The sequence below is a fragment of the Musca vetustissima genome, unplaced genomic scaffold (genome assembly GCF_032173495.1).
Source record: "Musca vetustissima isolate MV318-11 ecotype Yass unplaced genomic scaffold, APGP_CSIRO_Mvet_v1 utg7613, whole genome shotgun sequence".
Classification (NCBI taxonomy): Eukaryota; Metazoa; Arthropoda; class Insecta; order Diptera; family Muscidae; genus Musca; species Musca vetustissima.
The window spans coordinates 107,572-121,704 of record NW_026873409.1 but is presented as its reverse complement, the minus strand read 5'-3'; the positions used below and the strand labels follow the sequence as shown (position 1 = coordinate 121,704).

The 14,133-nt window shown below is 34.3% G+C and overlaps 1 long non-coding RNA gene across 1 annotated transcript in view; it reads right to left on the bottom strand.

Annotated features, from left to right (window-relative positions):
• LOC133325050 (uncharacterized) overlaps nt 1-10,243 on the bottom strand; it is a 28,249-nt gene extending 18,006 nt beyond the window's left edge. The window contains exon 1 of the long non-coding RNA XR_009754150.1: nt 10,179-10,243. This is a non-coding gene — a long non-coding RNA (uncharacterized LOC133325050). The remainder of the gene's footprint in view (nt 1-10,178) is intronic.
• Nucleotides 10,244-14,133: the final 3,890 nt, after the last annotated feature.

Genomic DNA, 14,133 nt, shown 5'->3' with positions numbered 1-14,133 from the left:
TCCACGAATATTTTAAGGCAAAGAATCCGTTCAGCCGATCTCGAGTTTTAGCGAGACTAACAAACAGCAATTCATTTTTATGTATATAGAATGGAATGTGCTATACAATGAGAACCGAAAATACTGAATTACAGTAAATGCGGCTAAAAAACGTGTAAAAATCCCCAAAATACCGAATAAGGGGGGGGTAGCGTTATATAGGGGCTAGCCTGAAACTTCGGTCGTCTTTTATATTTATATACAATGAAAACCCAAAATACAAAACTACAGTCAATTGGGTTGAATTATGTGTCCAAAATACCGAATATTGAGGGTAACGTTATATTGGGAATACAAAACAACGTAGACCGATATATTCCATTTGTAATTCCAAAATTGCCTTCATCAGCAAAAAAAAAAAAAAAAAAAAAAAACAGTAAGGAAAGTAGTAAAGTCGGACTGGGCCGACTATATGATACCCTTCACCGCTTTGGGGATATTCTACATATGTATCTTTACAGATGTCGTCTTTTCGAAGGAATATTGACATGAAATTAAACGAACTTAAAAATGCGATCTTTATCTATAAGTAAACCGACTAACATAAATACTTACACATACCACTCTGCAATCTATTCCATACTTTGTAAATAGACTTTAAACAAACTTTACGCGCGCTATTTGGTATGCTTCACTGTTTAAAGTGTAATATCAATCAGACACCCATTGATTATTTGGTTTACAATCAACATGAATAGGTCGAAATTATATATGGAAGCTATGATATATCTAAATCCTAACCGATTTCAAGGAAACTTGCCCGAGATTAATTTATATTAATTTCAGTACGTTTTGTCAATCGGAATAGTTATGGGTCTTTAATACACCACTTACTTAAAATCGGACGAAGGTATATGGGCACTTCCGCAAAAAGATAAACCAAACTCGAAGAATTTGTTTCTTTATTTGTGCTTAAACTCGTAAAGTAAAGGCAAAAAATACAAAAAAAGACCAAATTTGTCATTTTTTCTTCTTGTTCTTAGCATAAATACTAATTTAAAGTCTATAAACGCAGAGACTGCAGAAATAAAAACTGCAAAAAAACTGCGGAAGTGCCCATATATAGGAGCTATATATAAATCTGAACCAATTTCAAGAAAACTTGACACACGAAAGGTTTTCGTAACTTCAGTACATTGTACAAAATTGTGTGCGGGTCGGCCAATCTTTGGTTCTTTAGTGCACAATTTAGGTTAAATCGGACGAAAATATATATTGGAGCTATATCTAAATCTGACTCGATTTTCACAAAACATAGCACACATCATTCTGGACCCAATTCAGTACCCTACGCCAATTTTCGTGCAAATAGAAAGATATATAGGGACTTTGGAGTCCTATTTACCTTAATTCGAACGAAAATATATATGGGAGCTATATAAAAATCTGACCCAATTTTCTCGAAACTTCGCACACGTCATTTTTGACATAATTCAGTACCCTACGCCAATTTTCGTGCAAATCGAAAGATATATAGGGACTTTGGAGACCCATTTACCTTAAATACGACGAACATATATATGGGATCTATATAAAAATATGACCCAATTTTCTCGAAACTTGGTGCACATCATTTTGCACATAATTCAGTACTCTATGTCAAATTTCATGCAAATACGTAGGGACATTGGCGCACCATTTTTTCTTAAAATTTTTTTTCATAAAAACCTTCCCTCTACAATTCTCTACTCTACTCTATTGCAGGCAACTGAAAGAAATTTATTATTTGTATTGTATCATCAAATTTGAGTGATCCTAATTTCATTATATTAGTCCATTACCTTCAAAAATTTTAAATAGGCCTATTAAAATCAATAATTATATTATTGCATGCCCACATATATTGTTTTTTTTTTAAATACAAGCATATGTGTGTATATTTTTCGAATGGCATGTGCACTGTAACAAGTGCTGTCGCGATAAGAGTTCCACAATTGAGGTGGGCATGCAATTAAAACATTATTAAAGTCGAATGTAAACATGTAAATTTAATTACCCATTGCCGCTGATCGAAATGTGGCCATAATTCAAGCGAAACCGGATGCAAATTCTGAGTACCATGAGAAACTGTAACACGGAACAATTCTAATTGTCTCCAGTCAACTTGATGTGGTTGATTAGTCGCTATGTGTTCGGTGTGTCCAAGCGTACTCGCTCAAAGACTTTTCTTAAATAAGACATTTTTGCCATATGCAGCAGTTGGCGATCAAGTAGCCAAGTCGTAGGTTAAAAAAATATTGCACCAAATACATTATTTATAACACATGTGGACAGACGAACGGACGGACAGACAGAGAATTATAGTAACAACCATTTTACTCGACTCGAATGCGATGCAGTAGATGTGATAAATATTGTCGCAATTTTACAATTACAAGTTCGACTACCTGCTGACATTTTTTGTTCTTGTTTTTAATCTGAAACATAAATTGAAATGTACAGCAACAAAAAAGGCGAACAATCTCCAATACAAATCTAAGTTTCACGCTTAAAAATGTTCTATAACAGACAATAAAACTTAATGATCACTTTTTTCATTGTTGACCAGTTTGACGGACAGCCAACGAATGGAGAGCTGTTGTACGGAAACATTTTATGTGAAAAATACAACAGCAACAACAACAACTACAAATTTTACTCAAAGTGGTTGTTCTTGATCCCGGATCAAACGATTTGAGTAACGCCCTAAACGTTGCCATTCCGACACATTTGGACAATTGACAGCTTTGATAGCGACAACAGGTTGCCCGAAGCTATTTCGCTGAAAAATATTCATTTATTCATCAATCAATCATCGGAATTGGCTACAATTGTGCTCTGGTTTTAATGACAACATTAATGGTAATGCGGGGTGTATGATTTTATTTATTACTTTTTTTTTGTTACAACTAATCCCCTAGTATTTGACAACAATTGTTCGGACAAGTCAAGGTAGAATTGATGGTAATGTTAAAAAGAATGTTGTTAACAAAAAATGTTGATTGCTATATGGACATGATATAGTTTTTGTAATTTTATAAAAATCATTGTCAAGTGGTTAGGTTACGTCATTAGAATCTATTGGAAGTGAATTGAAATAAACATGAAAATTCTAATTAAAGTAATGAATATTGAAAATAATTGTATTGTAGTTTATGTTATATAAAAACTTCAAATTTTATAACTTTATAGAGAAGTAAAACGTCTCTAAAATGGGACGGAACGTTATTATTCTCCACACAATTTTTGAAAAATATAGGGTTAACCATATCTTTTCATAAGAAGATTGTTTGTTCGGTTGTAGAGGTGTCGGGCATAATGAGTTCTTGCGAAACTCTTGTACAATGAAACCCGAAGTTTAAGGTAATTTCGCCGTTTTGCAAATGTTCGTCCGCCTGACTTGTGTTCACGATAAATGTGGAAGAGAGTTACCAAATTCAACCAAATTTTGCACGTCGTGCAATATTAGAGCACTCACAACTCCCCATAAAATGGTTAAAAATGAGACCTAGGAATGAGACCTTTTTTGTATTCTTTCTTGATTTGTGGTTAAACTACACAACGCACGCACATGTGATCAGTGACTAAGTTGAAGAATACCCCATAGAAAATAGGGTTTTAATGCATTATTTTCCGATATAATCGCCCAAAAAGGATGCTGACATTTTGAAGCCGGATTTTCGGTTTTTTATATAATCAGAACGCGCAACCAAATAATGGACTAAACTTATTATAGGATTGTATTGATTGTGCCGGCACATCCGCGGTTCTTAACCAATTCTTTTAAAATAGGTGTACTTTTGTGTATTTCATAGGAGATTAGCCATTTGTGGGTTTTTTGCATAGAAAAGTGCATCGAGCGGCACACATTGGCCGCCTGATGAAACATCGAAAAATTCATAATTAAAATTCATATTGATTCGGTTTGTACGACGAATACCCGAATTGCATGCTTTTTAATATTGATCATTTTTATGTATTGTTAGTGCAATATATTTGGTCATTTTTATCATATTTAACAATCATCTAAAAGAATTTGAAGAAGAGAGCGTCGCATATTTTAGAAGATTATGGCAAAACCCTATTGCCTTTAACATACTAACGAAATCGAAACATCGAAAACGTTGTGTTTTAATTAAAAAATTAATTTTATTTTCGGATTCTTCATGCCTCTATTTGGTTATCGTGACCAATAAGCCGTATTTCAATGTGATTTGATAAGTATGCACAGAAAACAAATGGGTTTTAACCATTTGTGAAAAATTCGCGAATTACAACAAATAGGAATTGTTTCAATTCGTATTTAAAACCGCTATAACTTAAGCGCATCATACGAATTTGTGAACGCGAACAGGTTTCGAATCAGCATATTTTCCTTAACCTATGTAACAAAAATCATGAATGTGCTCGCAAAAAAATTTTTTTATGGAATTTTAAAAGAATTTTGTAATTTTAATAATAAGCTTCTTCCCTTTTCATACCGATTTGCATATCCCATCTTGATTAAATTCTTATGTACCGTTGACTTGGAAATGTTAGTGTCATCGCGCACACTATATCGCGGGTTTTCATCGAGCAGAGTCTTTATAAGGTCCGCATCCGTCGTTGTTGGGCGGCCGCTGCGGTCTTCATCTTGCAAATCAAAATTGCCGGCTCTACATTTCTTAAACCAATTGCGGACGTTCCTAATGGCAAATCTCGTCTGCAGTGTCCTTTGCACTATTGCCTTTTTCAAAGCAATGAAGCATACCATGCCGTAAATGCTTCTTTTGGTTTTCCATACTGAACGGGGCAGCAATAATTTAAAAAAAAGGCTTTGTCACCAACGAAACGTACTTTGAAAGTGCTCAGGGGCGACTGAAACCGATGCCATAAACGGCTAAGAGATAAGCCTGCATGTTTATATAAGCATAGCCAGTCAGACTCATTCATAGCTTGGCGCGGAAGAAATTTATGGGACAACCTAATACTTCCATGTATATGGACTTTTCCGGAAAAATGTAAACCAAAGTCGAAGAATTTGTGTTAAAATACGTGAAGTAACTGCAAAAAAAAAAACATGTATTTCATAAAAACGTAAACGGAGTTTTCAATTCTTCATGTGGGTAATGTGAACATATGTTTAGTTATTAAAATATTGTGATTGTGTTGGCATCTTTGACCATTGTGGTTAAAGCTTGAAAACAAATATAAACCGCATCTTTCAAAATTACTTCTGTCGCACCCTATTAAAAATTAAAAAGATGCTATATCGAGAATGAAAGATGTTCCAAAAAGTATAGACCATGTTATGGTCACACAAGCTTACGATACTTGAAGGAACAAAAGTGTAAAGTTAAAGTGGTCACTGAGACAATTTTTTTGGAAGGTATAATATCGCCTTGAGGGGAAGTAAAGACTCCGGAATACTGTCGATAGTCGTGGATAATCCGAATGAATTAGCGCAGTTGCGATATAGAGCGGATGGTAATGAAAAACTTTAAAAAAATTTGGAGAGTACACCCAAAAAAGCAACATACCTGAGTCCCAGATTACAGAACGAGTTAATATAAATAATTGGAGACGTCTATTGTTGAATATGTGAAAATTGTTGAATTTTTCGGTTTTAGCGGATAAAACTATATATGTATAAGATTTTTGACAAGGAAACTAAAAAAGCTAAGAATGTTTCCTTTTCGACCGTCATAATAAACACTGCAATCGGTTTGGGTTTGGATCCAACATTTTTGAGAGGTCAAGGATATAACGGCGTGTCTAACATGTCAGACAATTTTAATGGAGTGCACACCATTACACTGTGCGACATGAAAATTATTCAGGTGTTCTAATGTACCAATTCTGTTTAGTTGGAGTCCCTATGTATGTTTAGTTGGAGTCCTAAATACCTATGGTTTTTCTGGGTCACTTCGAAAATTAGTTTTATAACGGTAAATGTAGAGAAAAACGTGGTCTCATAGATTTTCAATATGAAACGCGAATAACTTATTTACTTTATTAAATTATCCTTTTTTCGAATTGGTACATTAGAACTCCTGAATAATTTTTTGTCTTTTTTTTTCTTTTTTCTTTTTTTTGTTTTGTAGCACAGTGTTATTAAATCTAAATTTCCTTCTGCAGTATAAATTCATTGTTCCTCTCACATTTTCAATTTAAGTTTAATGCAGCATTCGAAGTATATTTTCTACAATTTTGGAAATTAGCTCATTCTGTCGTAATTCTCCAAAAAGGTCTGCTACTTTATTTAGAATAGTTCGAGAAACAAATAAATCTTTCAAACGACTACATTCATATTGTGAAGCACTTTAGGTGGAGCGACATAATTGTTTTCAAATATTTAACGAATCTATGGAAGAGATAATAGAATCGTTGGAAGAAGTATGGAAAAATGACCAGATTTAATTTGGATGTATCTATATTAATAAAAGAGTAAAGAAATTGACTGACTTACTTACTGATTAAATGGCTGACTTAACGATTCATCAACTCCCAGGGGAAACGGCTGAGTGTAGAGTTTTTTGGGTGAGGGCTACTCTTGGTATTTGGAAATTCGTGCTTGAACGATACGAAAAGTACTAAATGTGATACCATTTGTATTTGGCGAACCGGTAGAACTCCTCAATTTTAAAATAGGGTGGATTGTAGAATGGATAAATCAAAGGGTTTTTTGAACATTCAAACTGTAAGTATGCGAAAAGTACTAAATTTCGTAGCATGTGAATGCATAGAGCTAAAAAGTAAAATTTGGAATACGCATTAGGGTTGAGATGTAGGGTCTATTTAAGGAGATGGTTTTGAAAACGTGTACTAATGTGTACGAAAAGTACTATATGGTACACATTTAATTTGAAGGTACAAATCGAGTCGAAGTGTATAATTGGGATATGTGCGTAGTTTTGGAAATTGTTTACTTATGTGTACGAAAAGTACTAAATCGTACTACAATTGGTACAATTTGGATTTGGGTGAACCGATGGAGCTGGAACGATGAGATTTTGAGTCAGGATCACTGTAGATCTGTAGGATTGGGGTCAGGATTCAAGAAATTAATACTTATGGGTATTACATTTAGCACAATTTGAATATTGGGTACGCCAATAGAGCTGGAATCGTGAAATTTGGAGTCGGGTTCACTGTTGGCATTTAAGATTGAGATATGTAGGAAGTTTAAGAAATTTGTACTAATGTGTACTAAATGTGGAACAATTAAAATTGTGGGTGAAGCGATAGAGTTGAAATCCTGAAATTTTTATTTAGGATCACTGTGGATGTGTAGGTTTGGGTTAAGTAGGAAGTTTTGGAAATTGGTACTACTGTGCACTAAATTTGGTACAATTTAAATTGTAAGGGAACCAATGGAGTTGGAATCCTGAAACTTGAATTTGGAATCATTGGGGGGTGTAGGATCGGGGTATGCAGGAAGTTTTGTTAGATGCTTGGGATGGGTTCTTATGGAAATAATGTGTGCTATACACCTTTATGGCTCGAATCATGAAATTTGGTACTAACTGGTACTCAAATTTAATTTATGGTCGATATTAGTTTTTCTGGCATGTGTCGTAACTCGACACATATACACATATTAGGTATTTTATAAATTAATATTAACATATAAAATTATACATCTGATGCAGTAAATTTTAATTACAGAATTGTTAACATTTTTGTTTATTAGGTGTAGCAGTAACATCAGACTTACTTGAGTAGAAGTTTCAGTGTCAAGAAGGGTAGGTATGTAGATGTATAGGTCAAATGTAATGAGTTCGAATCTGAAATATTTTACTGAAATGTATACGCAAAAAAATAAAAGTAATGAACTTATATATTTTTGGTGATCTCGATGAATATTGTCATCAGCTTAAATGCATTTTCACGGTTATTTTTGTCTTTCCATAGAAATATTATTTATTTTAATAAACATATACGAATTTAACATGTTTATTTAAGGAAGGAAAATTTTTAAATTTTCAGTGGGCAACGGAATAACATAATCCCCGTATAAAGTTTATAATCGATTGAAGAAATTTTCAATGCACATCACGCTGGATAAAAAGGTTAGTCGTGTTTTGTTGTGCTCTTCGATTTTTTACTATTCGAAAAAATAAATAAGATGCGTAAGGACATTGGAAATTTTCACTGTTTGACAAATTCAATTGTGGAAAACCTTATTTTTCATGTTGCACCATGAAAACAAACTGTCATGTTACAACCGCCGTATTCATCGGACATGACACCTGTTGACTTTTTCCTCTTTCCATAACTGTTCCTATCCCATTGTACCATGCCGAAACATTCATCGCCTTTAAATATTCCTTATATTACGGATGGAAATATATCGCGGGATCACTCATACGGTAATCATAACACTGTGCAACATAAAAAATAATTACCGGGAAATTCCAACAAATTATGAAGGAGGGGTTAAAAAAGAAGACACGTGTATCGGCGTTTTGAAAGTTTACGTGGGAGGTAACATTTAAAGGCGGTCATTATTCCCCCTTTTCAAGAATTTTGATAATTTTCGGATTATGGTTTCATGAAATCCGTGCATTTTAGGTATATAGTGTCTTCGGCAATATTACTGATAAAATACCGAGGAATATTTTGGTATACAACTTTAACCCTAAACCGACATTTTGAAGGGGTCTTTTCGGTCCTCTTTTCTAGAAGTGATTGAAAACTCATTCAAAACGGGGTTAAGGAGCTCAGAATATTCTACAGAAATGTTCGCCATAAAGTTTTACTATAAGTCTCAGAATAGACTAAAACTCAAAAATCAACCTAAACGTTAAAATCCTTAAAACAAAAAACAAAAACTCATTTTGGGGTTAAAATCGCACTTATTACTAGTTTTTACCCATTTTTCCCAAAAGATACCATTTTATCATGCCCATCAATTCAAATATATAGTTTGTTTTGAAACTTGCAGTGGAATTTGGCGTAGAATTTTTTATTCTTCGAAAGAATATTAACACTAAATTGCCGAAGGCAGTCATTTTGACCGTTTTTCAATTTCAAGTACAAAAACAATTTTGTATATTATGATCCAGCTTCTTAAAATTTGGTGACTTTTTGTACCACATAGAACTACGTTTATTAACCATAGTAGCTGCTTCCTCCCCTCTTTCATTCCCCGTATTCACATGTGCTATACCTATATTGCCTAAAAGCGGTCATTTTGACCTTTTGTGAAATATTAAATAATCAAACTACTTTTATTATTGTATAAAGTAAATTTCTTATATGACCAGATCAGTACAACAACATCGAAACCCGTTTGTTGCTCTAGAAACACAAACTAACATACAAATCGGGAAAAATAAATGTTATATTTCCAGTCGATTTCACTCTTAGAGTAAAGACTTCCTCTTTTTCGAGCATTTTGTCCGCGCTCTTATTTTTCAAAAGGGGAAACTCGAGAGCCCTACCACCGAAAACAAATAATAACAACGTTTTGTATGATTGTAAATAATGTAAAAAATATTAAAAAATTAGTTAAAAAAATGTTGTTTACACAATAAAAATTCTTTCAGAATGAGGTCATTTTGACCGATTTTAGGCAATATAGGTATATAGATATATCCCGTCTTTCTAGTGTTAATACGATATTGTCTTATCATTTTGTGAAGCATTAATAGGATCCATATTGCATTTATAAAGTGCTAATATACAATAATTATATTTAGAAATGATAACCAAAACTACAAGCACAGTGAATTAAGCTCTAAAAAATACTCATAAATTACCCCCTACTGTGCCAAACATAATAACTAGCCCCTAAAATTTGAAATATCTGCAAAATGATCAATGCAAGGGCAGCGGCAATACCCCTGAGTCACTCGAAAATGTTTGGTTTAAAACTGGTTAATTAATCTTCATCTTCGTTTGTTTTAATCGTATGTTTTGTTGGGGGGTTTTCTCTTCTTCTTCCTCTACTGTTGCCAAACATCAGTTCAAAATAAATATATTGCGCTGCATTCATCAGTGGGTCATTTCCTGAAGCTGTTAGCGATTTTGTCTGCAAGCATAACAAGCTAACCGAATAATAATACCCGGTTCGTCAGATATGAAAGTGATATAAAAAATCTGATATTTTTCTCAACTAAATAACTCACTTATTTCACCAATTACAAATTCTGTGTGAATGAATTATTTTTACTCACCTTGTTTTCAGCGCAAAATAACAGTAAAATTTAATTCATTGAATGCTAATGAAACGTGGGGGAATTGAATTTTCTGTTTTCTGTTGATATCGTTATCTCTGCTTTAATTTAAATTAAACAAGCTTCGGCTTTAACTGATTGGTGGTATTTCTCGACGATAAAAATAAATCCAGCACGTTTTAAGATTTTTGATGATTTTTGTTTCTGGTTTGTTTGGAATTTCGGGACAATTTATTACCCTTTTCCTAATCTCAATTGAACAAGCATACACTTTTTGTTGTTGTTTTTTTTTGATATTTCACTTTGTATGTTGGTATCTTTCTAAATAAATGTTGGAAAAAATGATAAAATAAATTCGTTGATGGATAAGAAGCACAATGTGCAATTTTATAGTCCGGACACGTTAACTTTCGAAAACCGTAACACCGCCAAACCGACGCGTACTCGGAGCTAAGTATAAAACATATTAACAATGCTGAGAGACTTTACCTACCTACCTATCGACCAACTAGAAGCGACAAATTCGTAAAATCATAAAACAAAAGAAATAATCACCAAGAAAGCAGAGACAATCAAAACAATAAAAGATAACACACAAAAATGCAAATTTATCGTAATTTACGTTAACGAAAATAGACAATTATTTTCCGTGTCGTTGTACCGCACCGTACCGAACTTAAATCAAAACTGAATGCGTCAGAGTTTAAGCCATGGCTCAAACGTTTTCTCTAGCAAATCACATAACAATCTACAACCGACTAACCAACCAACCATTACTTTGGCCGACGACGCCGAGACAGAGACCCGTGAAACGTGAAAACTCTCACACAGTGCTCCGAATACAGGTTTCGTGCTGCCTCAAACCTAGACTCAGTACAAGCTCAGCTCTATGAACCCATGTATCTATGAAGTACATACCTGCATTCCTCTCGCACGTCAATTGTCTACGGCTCTCGTACTAACAACAACGATCACAACGAGTATGACTAGCTTAGCATCTAACACGCTTTGCCACTCGGCGACACAACTCCGCTTCACTTGTTTGCTGGCGTTCACATTGGAAATAATTGGCGTTTGATTTGGTTGTTCGGTTGTTAGCCTAAGCATAAATGCCGGTTTTTGATTTGTTTGTGTTTTGCTTTGGTGTTGTTGTTATTGTTAATGGCACCACGAGTCAGCTGTTTCGATTGGTGTCTAATAGCAAAACGATTGAAATACAGTGGGAGATTTTTTTTCCATAGGTTGTACATTAAATTTTAAATTTAAGCAAACGTGTAAACCTCCACCATTGGCTGCTACACATCCTGTGGATATAGCATTCATTGTTTAAAAGACTGATTTTAGAACATTTTAGGAACTTTTGATTTGTTTCCACTCGGAATTCGTCCATACAGCAAATTTTCATTTAAGGCTCTCCATATTGTGTGACAATAAAACTCATACCGCATCATTCAGATATCAAAGCAAAGCTAAAATTTTATACAATTGCTCCATATTTGACCTACAGTGTCAACAAAAAAGGCATTCCTCCATTTATCCCTTGCGATAATTGTAATAACATTTTAGACATATTCAGTAACTCGCTGACAACTTCTCCGAACTATATAATTTCGGAGTGAATATATTCCCTATATATAACTATCAATTCCAATTTCCATCGGAATTCATTTCTGGGACATGCCTGTATATCTGAGGGGGATTAAAATAAAATAACGGCACAGCGATTTTATTCTGGATTTAGTGGCATTTCTTCAATTCCTTGAGGATAAGGTGGAGTGCAGATTAAATTTGTCATTCCGTTTGCAACGCATCAAAATATTCACATGAGACCCCGTAAAGTATATACAGATGTGTTCATTAAAATAGTAGCGCAGTTAAGTTGTAAGTTCTAAACTGTTCAGAAAAAACTTAATTTTTTCCAATTAAATTGCGCAAATAAATAGTTTTATCTTGCATCGCTGTTTTGTTATTTAGGCCCATGCTTCTTGAACTACATCGACTTTTATTGTGGGTTTTGCATTGGCCACACATCGTTTTACATCTGTAATAGATTTTTTTTTTTTGATATTTAAATGCACTGTTCTCACCATTATATCATTAATCATATGGATTTGCCATATGCCAAATTATAGGAAAAACAAACTGTTTCGCCATATAAGACAACCTATATGAAATTTTGCAAAACTATTTTCGATAAAATTCCGCAGCACAGTCACATCACTGATTTGTGGGTTTAAATTCGTTTTTATCTTTTAAGAGGAAGCAGAATTATTCATCCTATTGTACCGTACTAGGCACATATCCTTCAAATTTCTAGTGCGTTAAATACCATTGTAGCACTGCATCCAACGACTTTTTAAATTTCTTTGTACGTTTTCTCAGCCTTTTCAGCCATGCAAGGTTTTCCTAATTAATTAAAATATCAAACTACAATATAGCTCTGGTTTATAAAACTCTTACTTTTGCTTATTTTTTTACTATTGGGGAAAGTATGACATTGTCCGCCAAGGGGTAAGGCAGGGAAGACTATAGTTTCGGATCTCGCCACTGATCCTTGTTAGTTTCCTTACATTTTTTGTATTGTAGCTCATTGTGGAGGAAACAAAAGTCCAGCCTGCACGAAAAGTCACTGTTTCTAATTTTTTGAAATTAGATGTCAGATAAATTAATTCTGTGTTAGGTTGAGGAAGGTAATTGCAAATTATGACATTGAGAAGCCAAAAAGTAGTAATAACTAAATTCTTTGTTATTCAACCTATTAACAAACTTTTTTGAGTACTCATATATTCTACTATCTTAAATCTGAATACACTGTTAGTCCCAACAGTAAGTATACATGTGTATACATATCCTGTAAAAAATGTATATAGTAAATCCATACTGACTTACTACTGACATTGACACCAATACTATTGACCGACTATTCCCAACACAATGCATTTTCATATTGACATTTAACATATGCTTGTCCTTGAGAATGACATGGTCAGTAGTAAGTCAGTAGTTTGTAGCTATAGGCCAGTGATGAACAGAACTAATGTGAGATTAAGTGTGTGAGAACGTAACTGAGAGATCATCATCAAAAATGACTGACCACAAGAGAAAAAAGAGAATATAACCCAGTGGGAAAAAAGTAATCGATGGTAACGAACGGGTAATGTACAGCCACAATGATTTATTCCGACTGACGGCGCGACAGCTGGCGCGCTATATCTCTTCGTTGCGTTTTGCCTGATTAGAGATTGGGTGCTTATTGACGTTAAGTATTCCGACACCAATTCATACATAACTTGTTTTTGGGAATAGCGCGTGGGAGTGAAACGAAGAGAATAATAACTTATCAAATTGAAGTAAAATTAATTATACCCTACACAACTATGTTGTCAGGGTATTATAGCTTTGTGCAGCCCCAAACGTTTGTAACGCCGCGAAATATTGCTCCTAGACCCACCTTTAAGTATACCGATCATCATATCTCGACTAGCTGAGTCGATCTAGACATGTGTGTTCGTCCATCTCTCCATTATAATTTGTAAACACGATACAGGCCACAGTTATGGACCAATCTTCACGAAATTTTGCATGTAGGATGTGTTCTAGCCAACGAAACCCCCTATTGTTTTTGGGAAAGATCGGTTAATATTCAGGGGATGAAATGGACCAAATACTAAATTTTTGTCGGTTTTTCTGGTCGCTCCAGAGGCCGCAGTAATGGCCCGAACATCGTGAAATGGGTGGTGAAGGGGGTCAGGCCAATGAATAAGCATGCCTGTTTTCATAAAGATCGGTCAACATTTAGCGGGTCAATTGGACCCTGACTTTTGTGTGAAAAATGACAAAAATTGTATTCTGGGGCGTATATATTTACCCCTGAAGGACAAAGACCCGAGAAGTTTATATTATATCCAAGAGGTTGTATGTGCTCGGATGTGGGAGTTACACATAAAAATTTACA